At 31.3% G+C, this 7500-nt stretch overlaps 1 long non-coding RNA gene across 1 annotated transcript in view; it reads right to left on the bottom strand.

Annotated features, from left to right (window-relative positions):
• The window catches only part of LOC137621250 (uncharacterized), a 14898-nt gene extending 7558 nt beyond the window's left edge, over positions 1-7340 (bottom strand). The window contains exons 1-2 of the long non-coding RNA XR_011040195.1: positions 7289-7340; positions 1074-1353 (exon numbers count right to left, since the gene is read on the bottom strand). This is a non-coding gene — a long non-coding RNA (uncharacterized lncRNA). The remainder of the gene's footprint in view (positions 1-1073; positions 1354-7288) is intronic.
• Positions 7341-7500: the final 160 nt, after the last annotated feature.

Raw genomic sequence — 7500 nt, 5'->3', positions numbered from 1 at the left:
GAGAGAGAGAGAGAGAGAGAGAGAGAGAGAATTGGAACGACTGCGGAACATAAAACCGTATATTTTCAACATATCACTGGACCGGTACATCGTATAAAGAAAGACAGAAAAGACACACACAAACAACCACTTTCGAAGTTCAAACTGATTTTGAATATGTAAAGAGCTTTTTAAAATAAGTCATAAGATTTTTTTAAAGATTGACGTTTGAGATGCAAACCGGATATAGAGCGCCAGAAGCGTGTTCTGAAAGTATAAACTATTCTGCAAATGGTTTTAGGAACTGTAATGTTATAGAAGAATTTTACGCCTATATTCTAATACTACTGTACGCGACTGAATATTTAGAAAGACACACAGACATATACTCAACGATCCAACGTTTCCGATCCCCCCTAAACCGCTAGTTCAGCAATTTGTGGAAGAGTATATATATATATATATATATATATATATATATATATATATATATATATATATATATATATATATATATATATATATATATATATATATAAATAAATATATATAAATATATATATATATATATATATATATATATATATATATATATATATATATATATATATATATATATATGTATGTATATCATATGTACATATATATACATATTGACATATATATATATATATATATATATATATATATATATATATATATATATATATATATACATATATATATACATATATACATATATACATATATACATATATCTCTATATCTCTATATCTCTAATATATATATATATATATATATATATATATATATATATATATATATATATATATATATATATATATGTATATATATATATCTATACATCTATATATATTTTGACTATATATATATATATATATATATATATATATATATATATATATATATATATATATATATATATATATATATGTATATATATATATATATATGATATGAAAATATTACTGTATATGTGTGTGTGCATGCGTGCAATCGCGATCGCGCGTAGATTTTGCAAATAAGACCACCAAAAAACTAAGTTTCTATAAGAAAAAAACAAGTGACCTTACTTGTTTTGTCGACTTCCATTACACGCCAATATTGTTCCAATGAGTTTTCCTTGTGGTTCCTCTCTTTGTATTTTCGAGTATACTTTTTTTTTTTTCCTTGGCTGTATTGTCTCTTCGTCCTCCCTCACTTGCAAAAAAAAATGACTGGTTCCGCACCTTCTTCTAATGTTAGTATGAAAACTGTATGAATCTCCAAAAATGCAGTTTCATTTTCTGGAACATTTGTATTCTTCATTCCTTAGCTGGAAGGGTTTTGATCCTGGATTGTTTTTCAAGGTGCCTGGAATAAATTTGGATGCATTAGTTGTTTTAATAATTATATATAAAGGGATATATGTGGATGTGTGTTCATTCATGTGTGTAAGTGTATGTGTATATGTATGAATGTGTGGATGGTTGCACATGCGTGTGTATATATATAGCAAGCAACTTTTTTCTAATATGTTTAATTCAATAAACTTTACTGTAATCCCTATTTACTGGTTGGTTTAAGAAAAAAATATAGAAAATTTTTAACGGTACTGTATACTTCTCTCTTATACCTGCAACAAAAAATCAAAATTCATGTAACTTCTTCACAATTAAAATGTTGATAGCTAAGAAAACATCATTTTGATGCAATAGTTTAATAGTTTCATTCATTACATGATTCTGTAAGTCTTGTTGGAAATCTATTGCCTGGATCACTTTCATTTTAAATTTAGTTTTTGGCTTCAAAGTTTGTATATATTTAAAATCTATAATTTTGATTATAAAATAAATACTTGTTAAACTCACAACATTTACTGTCAATCATAAATTTTCCTTTACTCTTGTTCAAACTAATATTATCTCTTTTCCGTACATTAATATAATTTAGAATTTCTAAAAAAAAAATTTAAATTTTCAGAGAAAATTATAATTCTAATTATAAAACAAATATTAATTAAACTCAAAGAAAATTCTAACACTAGTTCAACTAATATAATCTCTTGTTCATATATTATTTGCATGATTATTTTTAATCTATTTTCTTTATTAATTTCGCATTTCCAAAAAAAACTGTTTTATCTTCATGCACGTAACTTCCAATCAAATCCGAATGCAGAAGGCAATCCCAGATACCCCAATCGCCATTGTATCTGAATCTGCAACAGACGTTGCATGTCCCGACAATCAAATTCACACCTATTAGATTTTCACTCTCGGTGGCATCTTCCAAAATAAACCTACTTCGAGATTTACAATTCCTGCCGAGGGAGTAATAAATATTCTTCTTCTCCTACTACTACTAGTACTACTACTACTGCTACTACTAGTACTTCTACTGCTACTAGTACTACTACTTTTTTTCTAAATCCTACTACTACAACTACTACTACTACTACTACTACTACTACTACTTCCTACTTCTACTTCTACTTCTACTACTACTACTACTACTTCTTCTTCTCCTGCTATCACACCATTATCCCTACATTAAGGGGTCGGTTGCCTGAAGCGCCCTCTCCAATCCCTGCAAGTAATGGTAATCTCTTCCACCAACACTCATCTCTCTTTATCATCCTTCTCTAATAAACTACCAATAAACAAAACTAATAATATCAGACTTAAAATGTAGTTATCAACAGAATACATCTGGCGTTCCACATTTTATTATATCTGTTGAATAATCTTAAGGATAGTTATAAGAGTCAGCATTGGTTGTGACAAAGTTAATAGCTTTCCGGCTATAACCATCTTTCATTTCTCGCACGTATGAACCCAAGGATCATTCTAGAGTTGGTCAATGTACGATTTTATGGAGACAATACTTTTCTCTCAGGTTTATTGGGCTTTATAGAAAAAGGACCTTGGAAAGGTATATGTGGACTGATTATTACCTAAATAGAGAGAGAGAGAGAGAGAGAGAGAGAGAGAGAGAGAGAGAGAGAGAGAGAGAGAGAGAGAGAGAGAGAGAGAGATGCTTATCACGGTCTTTAACTCATCATAGATTGCGTTGGGGAGAGAATGGGACATCGTACACACAGAGAAAAAGTTTCGACATCTGAATTGGGAAGAAATTATCATAGAGAAATCGGATTTACTGCCCCATTCGAAAGTTTACTTCTTCGTTATCGAGATGGAACCCTGATATAGTATGATAGAAAGGATCCAGAATACGTCTTGATACTTCTATTTACTGTAAATTTAGGTTACGTATCCTCATTTGACTTATTATTAGAGAGACAATACGATTTCAGTTTCTTTGAATAAATTTAAGTATACGTTCTTAATTCTTGAGTACCGTTTTCGATAGAACTTATAGAGCGGAATTTATAGTGTCTTACTATAGATGTTTTAATGTAGCCTATTTGAAATAAAGTAATTTTTTATAAGTGGTAATTTTTCGCTGCCTATATCAGGAAATAAGAATCCACTTAACTTTTACACTACAAAGAATAAGAGATCAAGGATAAAAATTTAAACTTTTCCAAAAATCATAAGAAAAATTACAAGTTAACTTTTATACAATACAAAGAATTATCAATACGCTCACTAATTTTCTAGTTTTTCCTAGGAAATTTTAAAATATTGCAAATTAATCCTACAGAAAGAATGATATTCCATTCAAGAAAAAGAGAAACAGCAAAATAAAAAACAAAAAATCTTACCTGATATATCTCCCACCCATTCCCAGACTTCTATTGCACGGCAATATTGTTCCAATAAGTCGTTCCGCGTTTCTTCCATGTCCCTTCTCTTTTCATATATATTTTTTCCCAGGTCTCTGTCTCCCCCTCACACGCGAAAGGACTCTCCACCAAAACTTCTATTAGAGCTCGTATCAAAACTCCATGAATCCCCAGAAATAGTCTTTTGCTCATTTCCAGTTCCCCTTCATACTTCATCTCGAGCTCTGGTTGGGAACTCTCTCTCTCTCTCTCTCTCTCTCTCTCTCTTGCAAAGAGGTTTAAAGGCCGCCCATGAATGCCAGAGGTAACGGCCAGTGACATTGTCCTACTTGAAGACTGACCATATACTGTATTTGATCAGTGCCCAAGCCCCCTCTCCACCAAGGACCAAGGAGGGCCAGGCAACAGATAGACATAGGGGCTCCCCCAAACCCGCCATCGTTAGCTCACAAGGATAGAGAGGTTGCAGCGACCAAAGGCAAAGGGAAGGGACAGTGACATTGCCCTACCGAGTAGGACAATGGCAGAGACTGACCATATTATAATCAGTGCCCAAGACCTGTCTCCACCAAGGACCAAGGAGGGCCAGGCAATGGCTGCTGATGACTCAGCAGAGAGACCTTTAGACTCTCCCAAACACCCCATCCTTAGCTCACAAGGATAGTGAGGCTGCAGCAACAAAAGGAACTAAAGAGACTGAGCGACACTCGAACCAAGTTACCAAGTTAAGGAGGGTTTGCCTAAGAGTTTCCCATAATAATAATAATAATAATAATAATAATAATAATAATAATAATAATAATAATGTTAAAAGCCTCCTGGCTAGTACAATGGTAAGGCGTCCGCCTAGCAATCGCATGTCAACAGATCGATCCCAGCTCTGGACTGGGAGTTTTAAGCTGCTTACTAGGGAGGTCAGTGCTGTGTTTTGGCACTATGGTGGGTGGTTGGGTGTACCCGACTGACGTTCTGGTGAGCATCTATTCTCATGATACTGGAACTGAAACCAGACAACTTCCATAACCTATAAAATAAGACATTAAAAACTACAACTGCAGTTAGGACAACGATGATAACCACTCCGACAATAACCATGATAATAAGTAACAATAAAAACAATAACTAAAATAAACAATAAAAACAATAACTAAAAGTAACAATAAAATATTAACTAAAAAAACCTATTAAATGTAATATATATATATATATATATACTATATATATATATATATATATATATATATATATATATATATATATATATATATATATATATATATATATATATATATATAATTGAACAAACAATAATTTCAAATAATAAAATGAGCAATATATAATAACAAAAATAGCAAGTAAAAGGTAACAATAACAGCAAAAATAGTAACAAAAACTACAACAATAACAACACCAACTACAGCTAAAATAATGAAAAACTTCATACCATTGTCACGGTATGACAAAGAAACAATCTCCAATAGATTTAGTAGATTTGAGAACAAAAACCCTCAAAATGATAGATGGTGTTAAAATGGCAGGAAAAATAACAAAAAAATAACTAATATAATAATAATTATTGTAACAATAACAACTGCAACAATAGCAATAATAATGATTATACTAACACCAACAACAACAACAGCCACTACAAACAACAACATCAATGACTGCTATACAACTAAAAACTACACCAATAATAGATAAATAAGAATAAGTAATAAAAAAAACTAAAACTGAAGCAAGAACTATAACAACAACAATTAACAATAATTACACTTATGACTACGACAAGATCAAATAAAAATATTACTACAACTACTTCAACTACATTAACTAAATCTTCAACAACTACAGCACTGAGAATTACATTAATAACAAGAATTACAGCAATAACAAGAGTTACCACCATAACTACAACTAAAGCTACAACAATAACTACAGCTGAAGCTACAACAATAACTACAGCTGAAGCTACAACAACAGCTACAGCTAAAGCTACAACAACAGCTACAGCTAAAGCTACAACAACAGCTACAGCTAAAGCTACAGCCACAGCTAAAGCTACAACAACAGCTACAGCTAAAGCTACAAAAACAACTACAGCTAAAGCTACAAAAAACACCATCAAAAGCTACAACAACAGCTACAGCTAAAGCTACAACAGCAGCTACAGCTAAAGCTACAACAGCAGCTACAGCTACAACAGCAGCTACAGCTAAAGCTACAACAACAGCTACATCTAAAGCTACAACAACAACTACATCTAAAGCTACAAGAACAACTAATTCTAAAGCTACAACAACAACCAAAGCTAAAGCTACAACAACAACTACAGCTAAAGCTACAACAACAACTATAACTAAAGCTACAAAAACAACTCCAGCTAAAGCTACAACAACAGCTCCAGTTAAAGCTACAACAACAGCTCCAGTTAAAGCTACAACAACAGCTACAGCTAAAGCTACAACAACAGCTACAGCTAAAGCTACAACAAAAGCTACAGCTAAAGCTACAACAACAGCTACAGCTAAAGCTACAACAACAGCTACAGCTAAAGCTACAACAACAACTACAGCTAAAGCTACTACAACAGCTACAACTACAACAACAACTACAGCTAAAGCCACAGCTAAAGCTACTACAACAGCTACAGCTACAACAACAACTACAGCTAAAGCCACAGCTAAAGCTACAACAACAGCTAAAGCTAAAACAGCTACAGCTAAGCTACAACAGCAGCTATAACTACAGCTAAAGCTACAACAACAACTAAAGGTATGAAAACAAATACAGCTAAAGCTACAACAACAACTACTGCTAAAGCTACAACAATGACATCTACATAACAGCCACAACTCCAACTACAATAACTACAACAAGAGTAAAAAATAAAATAATAAAAACTATAACCAAAACAATAACATTAATAGCAACTACAATAATAACAATGCCAATATCATAATAAATACTATTGCAATAACAAAAAGTGCTACAAAACTCAAACATCAGTGATAATAACAACAACTACAACAACATTATAACAACACTAATAACTACAACATAAATAGCAATTACAACAAAAGAAATTATACCAGTAACATTACATTTATAACAACTACAACAACCATCTCTACAACCACAATAATAACAATAACTACAACCAAAACAATAATAAATGATAAAATAAATGATAATTATATTAAGAAAATTATAATGACAAACTACAACAACCATAACTTCAACTAAAACTACAACAACAACAGCAAAAACACCCACAACACCAACAAAAAACTACAACAAACACCGCATCACTAACTACAACAAAAATAACTAAATATAACAAATACAACAAAATAAGGAAAACTACTAAAATAAAAATTACAACCCCTACAACTACAACAATGACAATAATAATGATAATAAAAATTATAATTATAATTTCTAAATATATCAAGAGACTATGGAAGTTACAGTTAACATCCCAACAGCTGTCTGCATAGGAGGTAACAAATAGCAATTTAGCAATTTAACTGTCAACAGATTGCAACATTTAGAACTTACATATCTTGTAGTGTGCCCACTCTCATTGTGTTGTGGTGAGCAACGAGAAACCTGGAATAATGATGAATTGATTAAATAGCAAAATAACAACAAAACAAAATTAACAAAATAAAATAACAAATAACAACTAAAAGAACATTAAAATAAAGAATAATAAAATAAAGAATAACAAAATAAAGAATAATAAAATAAAGGATAACAAAGAATCACTA

Source organism: Palaemon carinicauda, chromosome 27 (genome assembly GCF_036898095.1).
Source record: "Palaemon carinicauda isolate YSFRI2023 chromosome 27, ASM3689809v2, whole genome shotgun sequence".
NCBI lineage: Eukaryota > Metazoa > Arthropoda > Malacostraca > Decapoda > Palaemonidae > Palaemon > Palaemon carinicauda.
Note: the sequence above shows the minus strand (reverse complement) of the source record. Positions and strands in the feature narration are given on the sequence as shown.